The following is a 12,210-nucleotide window of genomic DNA, read 5'->3' on the forward strand; positions in this document are numbered from 1 at the left end:
ATGATACTCACAACCATGTACACACCATGAGTACTCCCTTCATTTATTTGACTTCAGGGCATTCTTTTCTGAGACTAGCGTGATCAAAATTCTTGGACACTGGGAGATTGCTAGAGGCTATGGGGAGCTCTCAGCCTTTTGCCTTTCACTAGTTTACCTCCCTTACAACACTAAAAAAATTCCAATCTCTAGTGTTTCTCAGCCCCCTCCCCAAAGTGGATTCTCACTATACATTGGTGGTTCCCAGACTTTGTCTTCATTGAGCATCTCATTAATTTATTCCCTATATTCCCACAAATGATTCCACATATTGCAAGATTTTGTCTAGGAAGATATATTAAGCAATACTAACTTTGTTTTCTTAGACTCATTAAAGGCATAATTAAGAGGTCAATCAAAGCTTCTGATTAACACAAGTTACCAATTACTCCCTCAGCATTTTGTTTTATAATTAAAGTTTTGGTAGCCATTTCAATACCTTATTTATAGATTCTTGCAGAATTTTTTAAGTATTGGAAATAATCCTTTCTTGTCCAATATGACCTGCAAAATCTCAAAGGAAACATATTTCTCTTTTTTTAAGTCTGATGATGGTGTCTTGCACAAATATACTATCTGGGCCCAACTATTCGAAGACTTCTATTGCTTTGCAAATGGAGTACAAAATCCCTTACAGGACTATGAAGGCCTGGTTTTCCCCCTGTATCTTCCTCCCCATTTTCATCCCTGCCCTTGATCTCTAAATTCTACTCACCCTGACTTTTTTTCAGTTCCTCAAATGGGTTTTCTCTTTATTACCTCAGGACCCTTGTGTATGCTCTTCTCTCAACTTGAAACCTTCTTCTGCTCCCTTTGCTTGTTAATTTCTACCATTTAACTCTCAGTTCAAATATCTCTTCCTGAAGACACTTTCCTGAAGTTTCCTTCTTTGCCACCTCCGCAGCTAGGTAAAGTCCCCAAATTATTATCTTTTATTGTTCTGCTTTTTCTTCACTGCAAACTATAGCAATATACGTATGTAATTATTTGGTTAATTATTCTCACTCCAGAATGCAAGCTTCATGGCAAGGAAAGTCATATTTGGTTTTCTCTCTTTGGTATCCTTAGTATCTACTATGGTGCCCAATACATAATGAGGGTTCAATATATATTAGTTAAATGAATAAATGGATAAATTAGCTGGGCAAATGTATTGGGTTTTTAACTAAGGTTGAGATCAGTAGTAATTCATGAATACTGTCACACTGCTGGAAGTAAACAACCTCTGCCTCTCAAGCTGATAGAAATTCAGAGTAATATCTACAATATCACTGTTACCGGATTTTGTCACTTCACATTGAAATTTTTAATGACATGAGAGAATGCTCTTTAAAAAATCTGAGTGAAATGCATGAAATACATTTTTATATTCAGTGTGATCTCAAATGTGTGAAAATATAAAGGCATGTCAGAATGGAATTCTCTATCCCCTTTACCACTTTATCTCATCATTGTCCATCTAGCTGGGGAGGGATACTTTAAAATGCATTCAAATTGTTATAAAAGACAACCAACAATAAGAACAACAACAATAGTAAACAAGTGCTTACTATATATCAGGCACCATTCCTTATGTTTCATATGCAATTACAGTAAATCTATAAGTTCTGTTTTTAGTTGGTTTGTTTACCTTATAGATGCTCCACGCTACAAACTGTAGGTATCTGATGCTGCTCTCCTTGTTTGGGGGAACATTTCTTGTGTTCTAGACATGAATGCAAGAGACATAGACAAGATCATTACAATCTAGGACCCTGAATATGACCTAGAGTGAGGGGAGAAAGATGGGGAAGAAGAAAGAAAGAAGGTAGAAAGAACAATTGGGAAAGGACATTTGAGGGTTTAATTAAAGAGATTCAATATCATTTGAAAACTTTCCAGAAGGGAATAGTAAAGAAATATTTTTTATACTACAGTTTTGGACTCTAACGTAGTTGTCAGCTCCAAGGGAGAAAAGGATTATGTTGGTAATAGACTGTGCCCACATTAACTCCCAGATGTTGGGGAGCAACAACGCAATGCACACGCACATGCACACACACAAACAGATAATTAAGGACTAGAAAGAAATGAACTAACATTCACACTGCTTACCTCTTGTAGAGAGTTTATAAATGATTGTTATTTTATTGTTTGTATTATGTTAATGGTAATAATTTCTAAAGTGAAACCAGAAATTGCCAGAATATATATTTCTATGTGCTATGATATTCTCAATATAAATATAATTTGCTGTCATGGTTGTTTACCATGTTTATGTGTTCATGCCTAGTTTCAAGGACCCCTGAGGATGTGAATATTATAGACGCAGTCAGAGCATAAGCAAATTGCAAAGGGACTTGTGTTGACTCATTAAATCCATGCTCAGTTTAAAGTGCAGTTTAGGTTATGGTTGAACAGGAGCAAAGGGAGAAAGACAGTTGAGGAAATTCAAATTCATTTAAATAATGCTGTACTTCGGGAAAATCCAGGTTTTTGAGCTGATTTTCTTATTTCTTTCTATACAGGCGCTCATGCATTCAACAAATTTACTGAATGCCAGCACTGCCAAGGACTGCAGGGCAAAACGGAGCTTAGACTTCAGTAGACTTAGAGAATGTGTAACTTATGTAAGACATGTGATATTCAGCCTGCTCTGAATTGTTTTTTTCCTACCACAATCTAATGATCTTTTGAAAACATCCCCCACTCCTCAGCTATACTAAATCCAGGTGCTTTGAGAAGAACTGAACCTTCTTTAGGGATAAGCACATGACTGAAGTCTTGCCAATGATAAAATAAAAACACTCTCAACGCATGCACACATACCAGAAATATCAGTTAAAATTAATTGTTTTGGAAAGGCACGTGATCCAAACCAATCTACTGAGACTGATTCCTAAATATATTATATGAGTTAACTGTTACTACAAACTAACCCAAAAGCATAGAATGATTCTAATAAACTAAAATTCATTTCTTGCACAAATAAACTCCAATAGATTTACTGGAAAAAGGATACATATTTTGATGCATGAGTTAGTTTTGAGAATCCTAAATTTTATCTACTCTCTTAATCTTACGAATAAAAACATCAATATCCAAAGGCAAAGCCAACTTGTAAAAGAAGGGATGGCCTTTTACTGTCACCAGGATCAGAACTCAAGGGTTCAGTGTCATCTTGCATTCTACCCATGACACTATGCTATCTAACTCTAAGTCAGCACCCAAAACACTCAAACCCTGCTATTGGTGGGATAGGAAACTCACAAGGAGCTATAACTCTTCCAGTCCATTCAATCCATTCATTCCCCATGTTTCAAAAAGGGAGGACAAGAAATACCAATATGAGTGATATAAGATCTCTTGAACTTCCTCCCCTATTCAAGATTCTAAATTTCTAATATTAATAGTAAAATTGACGCTATCCCCTCTGAATGGAAAGTGGTGTTAGGGGGATCAAAAACAGAAATGAAGTAGGAGTCCCATACCACAATGTTCAATCCTCCACCACCCAACATCACAAACATACACTTTGAGCAATGTTTAGGGATAGTTGAAGTTAGAACCTGTTGACATCACGATGTCCCTATTCTAATTTTAATACTCACAACATAAAAATATACTTCTTATTTATGAATTGATATGTACATCTTTTCCTTGTACCCCTTTCCCTTAGGCCTCAGCCCTAGTGTAGTAGATAAAATTATAGAATATAGAGAGAATAGGTTACATTGAGAACCTTGGAATGTTAAGTTTCTGGACATGGAAGTCTGTGAGTCAAACACATTGAAACTGTCGATTCTGTAGGAGGAAATTAAAGAATCCACTTTTCCTTGTTTTCTGTAGCCCTATGGCTCTTTTCTGCAACCATGATTATAAAAGCAACAAAAGAAAGATTTTCTTTTTTCTCAATTCAGAAAGCCAGTTAGAGGCCAAACTGATCAGTGGCCTTTCATTTTGAGACTCTAAATGAAAAATTTAGTCTCAAACAAATGCAAAACAAATAGATTGGTGGGGGCCTCTTTATCTAAAGATTGGGTGTTCCATTTTCCTTGAATATTATTAATTGTGTTGAGTAGAAGAGAGTCATCAGAGAATTAAAAGTGCATCTGAGTTTTCTGAGAAATTCTATTTATTCTGAGAAGAAAAAAAAACATCAAACCACTAAATTAAGTGCTTACAAACAGCTCAATGACAAAAACAAAAGGCAGCAGGCTTGCAACTTTGTAATTGCCTATTCTTAGGAAATTAGCATTTAACATGGGAAAAGATGAGGTTTATCATAGCTAATCCTACTGAAGATATTTAATTCACCATGACATTATCAATTATCTCATCGGAGGTTGTTCAGGTATTTCTTGCCACATTTTAACTGCAGGAATATTCAGTTCTATCTTTTGTTCCTTGATTTACAGCCTAATTTGCTTGCTATAAAAACGCATGTGCTCATGCATTTATCTGCTTCGCTAAGAGCCTTGGAACCATTTGTCTGAGCATATTCCATTTCTTCTTTGCAATGCAAAAAGCCCTTAGATAAAGTAAGGGATATTTCACTCCTCAGTTTTTTATTTATGGACCATATCTGAGACACTACACTAATCAGTCCAAAGCCATTCATATCTGAGGCATTTTCTTATTCCTTTCAGAATCCAACATGTTTCTCTTTCATCACTTACCATCTGCAAAATACAATCAGCATATTATGATGTGCTCTATTATGATATTCTTTAATAGTTCTACATCTGCAATTTTTAATTTGCCTCAAGTAAATTTTAAAGCCCTCAAGGACAAGAGCCATTTCTTTGGCTTCTTTCCAGATGTATGCAAGATCCAGGTGCATGATACATATTAAATAAATATCTATTGATGAAGTTCAATAGTTGCATATTGATCTAGATATTGACTCATAGAACAAATACTTGCTGTACTATACTAAGATCTAGACAGTGTTCTAGATCACACCTTCACATACTTCATGTGTATCACCTGTGGATTTTGTTAAAACAAAGGTACTAATGAAGTAGCTCTCTGTTAGGGCATTAGATATTGCATTTCCAACAAGGTCTCTGGTTCACAGACCACACTTTGAGTAGCAAGAGACTAGACCAGGGTTGGAAAACATTTCCTGTAATGGGCCAAATAGCAAATACTTTACACTTGTTGAGCCATAGGGTCTCTGACATAACTAGCCAATTCTGCCTTTGTAACACAAAAGCAGCCATAGATAATAAGGAAATGAATAGGTGTTGTTGTATTTCAATGAAATGTTATTTACAAAAACAAGTATCTAGCCAAATATGTCTTGTAAGCTGTAGTTTACCTACCCTTGGCCTATGAATCCACAAAAGATATGGGCCTATGAAGTTCAAGCAGGAAATATCTATAGGCTTTTACATTCTAAAGTGTTAGTAAAATTAAATATACACTTTCTAGGCACCAGAACATCTTAATTTTATCAGATAATTAGTAATTTGCATTTGGTTAGCAATTTACATGATGTAAATGGGCTTGGATCAGTCTCTCTCAGGTTCTGCTAAATTAAACATTTTAATTTTGCAGTGTATTCAATCCATGATGCAGCTGATCAGCCAGTTTCAGGCAAGCATATATCCTTTTTTGCTCCTTTAAATGTGTGTGTGTGTGTGTGTGTGTGTGTGTGTGTGTGTGTGTGTGTGTATATTTTCTTTGTTTGTTTTGGTTTAAAAAGATAACACTCACTTGACCCTCCCACCACTAGGAAGCCTTTTATGTGGAGAAGATCTTGTTCATTTTATTGGTCTATGAACTGTCCAATAAATTTACCCAGTATTCAATTGCGCTGTTTTTCTTTATTTTCTCCCTTGCCTTTTGCAATATTTCCACGCTGTCCTTTCCACTTTCATTTCCATTTTTAAAAACCTGCTTAAGCGTATGTCAATACCTATTTATACCTCCCTGATATGGTTTTGCTGTGTCCCCATTCCAAAATCTCATCTTGAATTGTAATTCCCATAATTCCCACACTCCCCATGCATCAAGGGCAGGACCAGGCAGAGGTAATTGGATGATGGGGGTGGTTTCCCCATGATGTTCTCATGACAGTAAATGAGTCTCATGAGATCTGATGGTTTTATAAGCATCTGTCATTTTACCTGTTTGCACTCACTCCATCCTGGCACACTGTGAAGAAGGCGTCTGTTTCTCCTTTGCCTTCTGCCATGATTGTAAGTTTCCTGTGGCATCCCCAGAAAGGTGGAACTGTGTCAATTAAGCCTCTTTCCTTTATAAGTGACCCAGCCTTGGGTATTTCTTCATAGCAATGTAAGAACAGACTAATAGAGTAAATTGCTACCAGAAGTGGAGTACTGCTATAAAGATACCTGAAAATGTGGAATCGACTTTAGAACTGGGTAACAGGCAGAGTTGAAACAGTTTGGAGGTCTCAGAAGAAGAGGGGAAGACGTGGGAAGGTTTGAAATTTCCCAGAGATTTGTTGAATGGCTATGATCAAAATGCTAATAGTGATACGGACAATGAAATCCAGGCTGAGGTAGTCTCAGATGGAGATGAGGAATTTGTTGGGAACTGGAATAAAGGTGACTCTTGCTACGCTTTAGCAAAGAGACTGGCAGCATTTTGCCCCTGCCCTAGAGATCTGTGGAACTTTCAACTTAAGAGAGACAATTGAGAATATCTGGTGGAAGAAATTTCTAAGCATCAAAGCATTCAAGATGTGACTTTGGTGCTCTTACATGTATTCAGTTTTATGCATTCACAAAGAGTTGGTTTGGATTTGGAGCTTATATTTAAAAGGGAAGCAGAGCATAAAAGTTTAAAACATTTGCTGCCTGATTATGTGATAGAAAAGAAAAACCCATTTTCTGAGGAGAAATTCAAGCTGGCTGCAGAAATTTGCATAAGTAACTAGGAGTCAAATGTTAACGACCAAGACAATGGGTAAAATATCTCCAGGACATGGCAGAGATCTTCATGGCAGCCCCTCCCATCACAGGCCCCGGAGGCCTAGGAGGGAGAAATGGTTTCACGGGCCGGGCCTAGGGGCTTGCTGTTTTGTGCAGTCTTGGGATTTGGTACCCTGCGCCCCAGCCATGGCTAAAAGGGACCAATGTACAGATCAGGCCATTTCTTCAAAGGGTACAAGCCCCAAGCCTTGGTGGCTTATACATAGTGTTGTGTCTGCAGGTGCACAGAAGTCAAGAGTTAAGGTTTGGGAACCTCCAACTAGACTTCAGAGGATGTATGGAAATGCTGGGATGCCCAGGCAGAAGTTTGCTGCAGAGGCAAAGCCCTCATAGAGAACCTCTGCTAGGGCAGTGCAGAAGGGAAATGTGGGGTTGAAGCCCGTAAACAGGATCCCCAATGGGGCACTGCCCACTGGAGATGTGAGAAAAGGGCCACAGTCTTCCAGACCCCAGAATGGTAGAACTGTGTGACTGGAAAAGCTGCAGACACTCAATGCCAGCCCATGAAAGCATTTGAGAGGGCAGCTCTACCTTGCACAGCCACAGAGGTGAGATGTCCAAGGTCTTGGGAAACCACCCCTCACATCACTGTGACCTGGATGTGAGACATGGAGTCAAAGGAGATCATTTTGATGCATTAAGATCTTACTGCACTGTTGGATTTGGGGCTTGCATGAGGCCTATAGTCCCTTCATTTTGGCAAATTTCTCCCCTTTTGAATGGGTGGATTAACCCAATGCCTGTACCCTCATTGTATCTAGAAAGTACCTAACTTGCTTTTGATTTTACTAACTCATAAGCAAAATGGACTTGCCTTGACTCAGGCAAGACTTTGAAATTGGATTTTTGGTTAATGCTTGAGAGACCTAAGAATATGGGGGACTGTGTGGCTGGAAAGATGGCCAAATAGTAAGAGCTCTGGTCTGCAGCTTCCAACAAGATAAACACAAAAGGCAGGTGATTTCTGCATTTCCAACTGAGGTACGTGGCTCATCTCATTGAAACTGGTTAGACAGTAGGTGCAGCTCATGGAGGGTGAGCCAAAGCAGGGTGGGGTGATGCTTCACCCAGGAAGTGCAAGGGGACAGGGAACTCCCTCCCCTAGCCAAGGGAAGCCGTGAGAGACCGTGCCCTGAGGAATGGTGCATTTCAGCCGAGATGCTAGGCTTTTCCCATGGTTTTTGCAACCTGCAGACCAGGAGATTCCCTCATGTGCCTACACCACTAGGGCCCTGGATTTGAAGCACAAAACTTAGTGGCCATTTGGGCAGACACCGAGCTAGCTGCAGGAGTTGTTTTTCATATCCCAGTGGCACCTGGAATGCCAGAGAAACAGAACTGTTCACTCCCCTGGAAAGGAGGTTGAAGCCAGGAGCTAAGTGGTCTAGCTCAGTGGATCCCACCCCCATGGAGGACAACTAGCTATGATCCATGGGCTTGAAAATCTCATGCCAGCACAGCCGTCTGATGTCAACCTGAGATGCTTGAGCTTGGTCGGGGATGGTGCATACACCATTACTGAGGCTTGAGTAGGCAGTTTTTCCTTCACAGTGTAAACAAAGCAGCCAGGAAGTTTAAAGTGGGTGGAGCCCACTGCAGCTCAGCAAAGCCACTGTAGCCAGACTGCCTCTCTACATTCCTCCTCTCTAGGCAAGGGATCTCTGAAAGAAAGGCAGCAGCTCCAGTCAGGGGCTTAGAGATTAAACTCCCATCTCTCTGGGAGAGAGCACTTGAAGGAAGGGGCAGCTGTGCGCACAGCTTCAGCAGACTTAAATATTCCTGCCTGATGGCTCTGAGGAGAGCAGCAGATCTCCCAGTGCAGTGCTCAAGCTCTGCTAAGGGAGAGACTGCCTTCTCAAGTGGGCTCCTGACCCCCGTGCCTACTGATTGGGAGACAAATCCCAGCAGGGACCAACAGACACCTCATACAGGAGAGCTCTGGCTGGCATCTGGTGGGTGCACCCCTGGGGCAAAGCTTCCAGAAAAAGCAACAGGCATCAATCTTTGCTGTTCTGCAGCCACTGCTGCTGATAACCAGGCAAACAGGGTCTCTATCAAACTCCAGCAGACCTGCAGCAAAGGGGCCTAACTGCTAGAAGGAAAACTAACAAACAGAAAGTAACAGCATGTCCACACAAAGACGCCATCCAAAGGTCACCAACATCAAAGACCGAAGGTAGATAAATCCACAAAGATGGGGAGAAACCAGCACAAAAAGTCTGAAAACTCCAAAAACCAGAAGGCCTCTTCTCCTCCAAAGGATCATAACTCCTTGCCAGAAAGAGAACAAAACTGGATGGAGAATGAGTTTGACGAACTGAGAGAAGTAGGCTTCAGAAGGTAGGTAATAACTAATGCCTCCAAGCTAAAACAGCATGTTCTATCCCAATACAAGGAAGGTAAGAACATTGGAAATAGGGTAAAGAAATTGCTAACTAGAATAACCAGTTTAGAGAAGAACATAAAAGACTTGATGGAGCGGAAAAACACAGGACAAGAACTTCGTGAAACATACACAACTATCAATAGCCAAATTGATCAAGTGGAAGAAACGATATCACAGATTGAAGATCAACTCAATGAAATAAAGTGTGAAGACAAGATTAGAGAAAAAAGAATGGAAAGGAATGAACAAACACTCCAAGAAATATGAGACTATGTGAAAAGACCAAATCTACATTTGATTGGTATACCTGAAAATGATGGAAAGAATGGAAACAAGTTGGAAAACACACTTCAGGATATTATCCAAGAGAACTTCCCCAACCTAGCAAGTGCAGGCCAACATTCAAATTCAGGAAATACAGAGAACACCACAAAGATACTTCTCGAGAAGAGCAACTCCAAGACACATAATCATCAGATTCACTAAGGTTGAAATAAAGAAAAACTGTTAAAAACAGCCAGAAAGTTCTGTTTACCCACAAAAAGAAGCTTATCAGACTAACACCAGATTTCTCTGCAGAAACCCTACAACCACAAGATAGTGGGGGGGGATGGGGGGCAATATTCAACATTTTTAAAGAAAAGAATTTTCAACCTAGACTTTCATATCCAGCCAAACTAAGCCTCATAAGTGAAGAAGAAATAAAGTTCTTTACAGACAAGCAAGTGCTGACAGATTTTGTCACCACCAGGCTTGCCTTACAAGAGCTCCTGAAAAAAACACTAAATATGGAAAGAAAAAACTGGTACCAGCCCCTGCAAAATCATACCACGTTATAAAGGCCATTGACACTATGAAGAAACTGCATCAACTAATGGGCAAAATAATCAGCTAGCATCATAAAGACAGGATCAAATTCAAACATAACAATATTAACCTTAAATATAAACAGACTAAATTCCCCAGTTAAAAGACACACACTGGAAAATTGGATAAAGAGTCAGGACTCTTCAGTGTGCTGTATTCAGGAGACCTATCTCATGTGCAAAGACACACATAGGCTCAAAATAAAGGGATGAAGGAATATTTACAAAGCAAATGGAAAGAAAAAAAAGCAGGGGTTGCAATCCTAGTCTCTAATAAAACAGACCTTAAACCAACAAAGATCAAAAAAGACAAAGATGGGCATTACATAATGGTAACGTGATCAATGCAACAGGAAGAGCTAACTAGCCTAAGTATATATCCACCCAATACAGGAGCACCAAGATTCATAAAGCAAGTTCTTAGAGACTTACAAAGAGACTTAGACTCCCACGCAATAACAACGAGAGACTGTAGCAACCCACTGTCAGTATTAGACAGATAAACACGACAGAAAATTGACAAGGATATTTAGGACATGAACTCAGCTCTGGACAAAGTGGACCTAATAGACATCTACAGAACTGTCTACCCCAAATCAACAGAATATACATTCTTCTCAGCACCACATCTCACTTAATCTAAAATCAACCAAATATTTGGAAGTAAAACACTCCTCAGTAAATGTAAAAGAATGGAAATCATAATAAACAGTCTCTCTGATCACAGTGGAACCAAATTAGAACTCAGAATTTTGAAACTCACTCAAAACCACACAACTACGTGGAAACTGAACAACTGCTCCTGAATGATTACTGGGTAAGTAACAAAACTTAAGAAACTTAAGGCAGAAATAAAGATGTTCTTTGAAACCAATGAGAACAAAGACACAACATACCAGAATCTCTGGGACACAGCTAAAGCAGCGTTTAGAGGGAAATTTATAGCACTAAGAGCTCACAGGACAAAGTGGGAAAGATCTAAAATTGACATCCTAACATCATGATTAAAAGGACTAGAAAAGCAAGAGCAAACAAATTCAAAAGATAGCAGAAGACAAAAAATAACTAAGATCAGAGGAGAACTGAAGGATATAGAGACCTGAAAATTGTTCAAAAAATCAATGAATCCAGGAGCTGGTTTTTTGAAAAGATTAACAAAATAGACCACTAGCAAGACTAATAAGGAAGAAAAGAGAGAAGAATCAAATAGACACATTAAAAAAATGATAAAGGGGATATCACCACTGATCCCACAGAAATACAAACTACCATCACAGAATACTATAAACACCTCTACGCAAATAAACTAGAAAATCTAGAAGAAATGGATAAATTCCTGGACACATACACCCTACCAAGACTCAATCAGGAAGAAGTTGAATCCCTGAATAGACCAATAACAAGTTCTGAAATGGAGGCAACAATAAATAGCCTGCCAAACAAAAAAAGCCCTAGACCAGCCAGATTCACAGCCGAATTCTACCAGAGGTACAAAGAGGAGTTGGTACTATTCCTTCTGAAACTATTCCAAACAATAGAAAATCAGGGAATCCTCCCTAACTCGTTTTATGAGGTCAGCATCATCCTCATACCAAAACCTGGCAGAGACACAACAAAAAAAGAAAACATCAAGCCAATATCCCTGATGAACATCGATGTGAAAATTCTCAATAAAATACTGGCAAACCAAATCCAGCAGCACATCAAAAAGTTTATCCACCACAATCAAGTCAGCTTCATCCCTGGGATGCAAGTCTGGTTCAACATACACAAATTAATATACATAATCCATCAGATAAACAGAACCAATGACAAAAACCACACGATTATCTCAATAGAAGCAGAAAAGGCCTTTGACAAAATTCAACAGCTCTTCATACTAAAAACTCTCAATTTACTAGGTATTGATGGAATGTATCTCAAAATATTAAGAGCTATTTATGACAAACCCACAGCCAATATCATACTGCATGGG

General features: G+C 39.1%; 1 long non-coding RNA gene across 1 annotated transcript in view; it reads right to left on the reverse strand.

Moving 5' to 3' along the window:
* LOC129032825 (uncharacterized) overlaps nucleotides 1-12,210 on the reverse strand; it is a 181,021-nt gene that overhangs the window by 43,512 nt on the left and 125,299 nt on the right. Inside the window, exon 4 of the long non-coding RNA XR_008501478.2 lies at nucleotides 1,670-1,744. This is a non-coding gene — a long non-coding RNA (uncharacterized LOC129032825). The remainder of the gene's footprint in view (nucleotides 1-1,669; nucleotides 1,745-12,210) is intronic.

This window comes from Pongo pygmaeus, chromosome 2, assembly GCF_028885625.2.
Source record: "Pongo pygmaeus isolate AG05252 chromosome 2, NHGRI_mPonPyg2-v2.0_pri, whole genome shotgun sequence".
NCBI classification, from domain to species: Eukaryota; Metazoa; Chordata; class Mammalia; order Primates; family Hominidae; genus Pongo; species Pongo pygmaeus.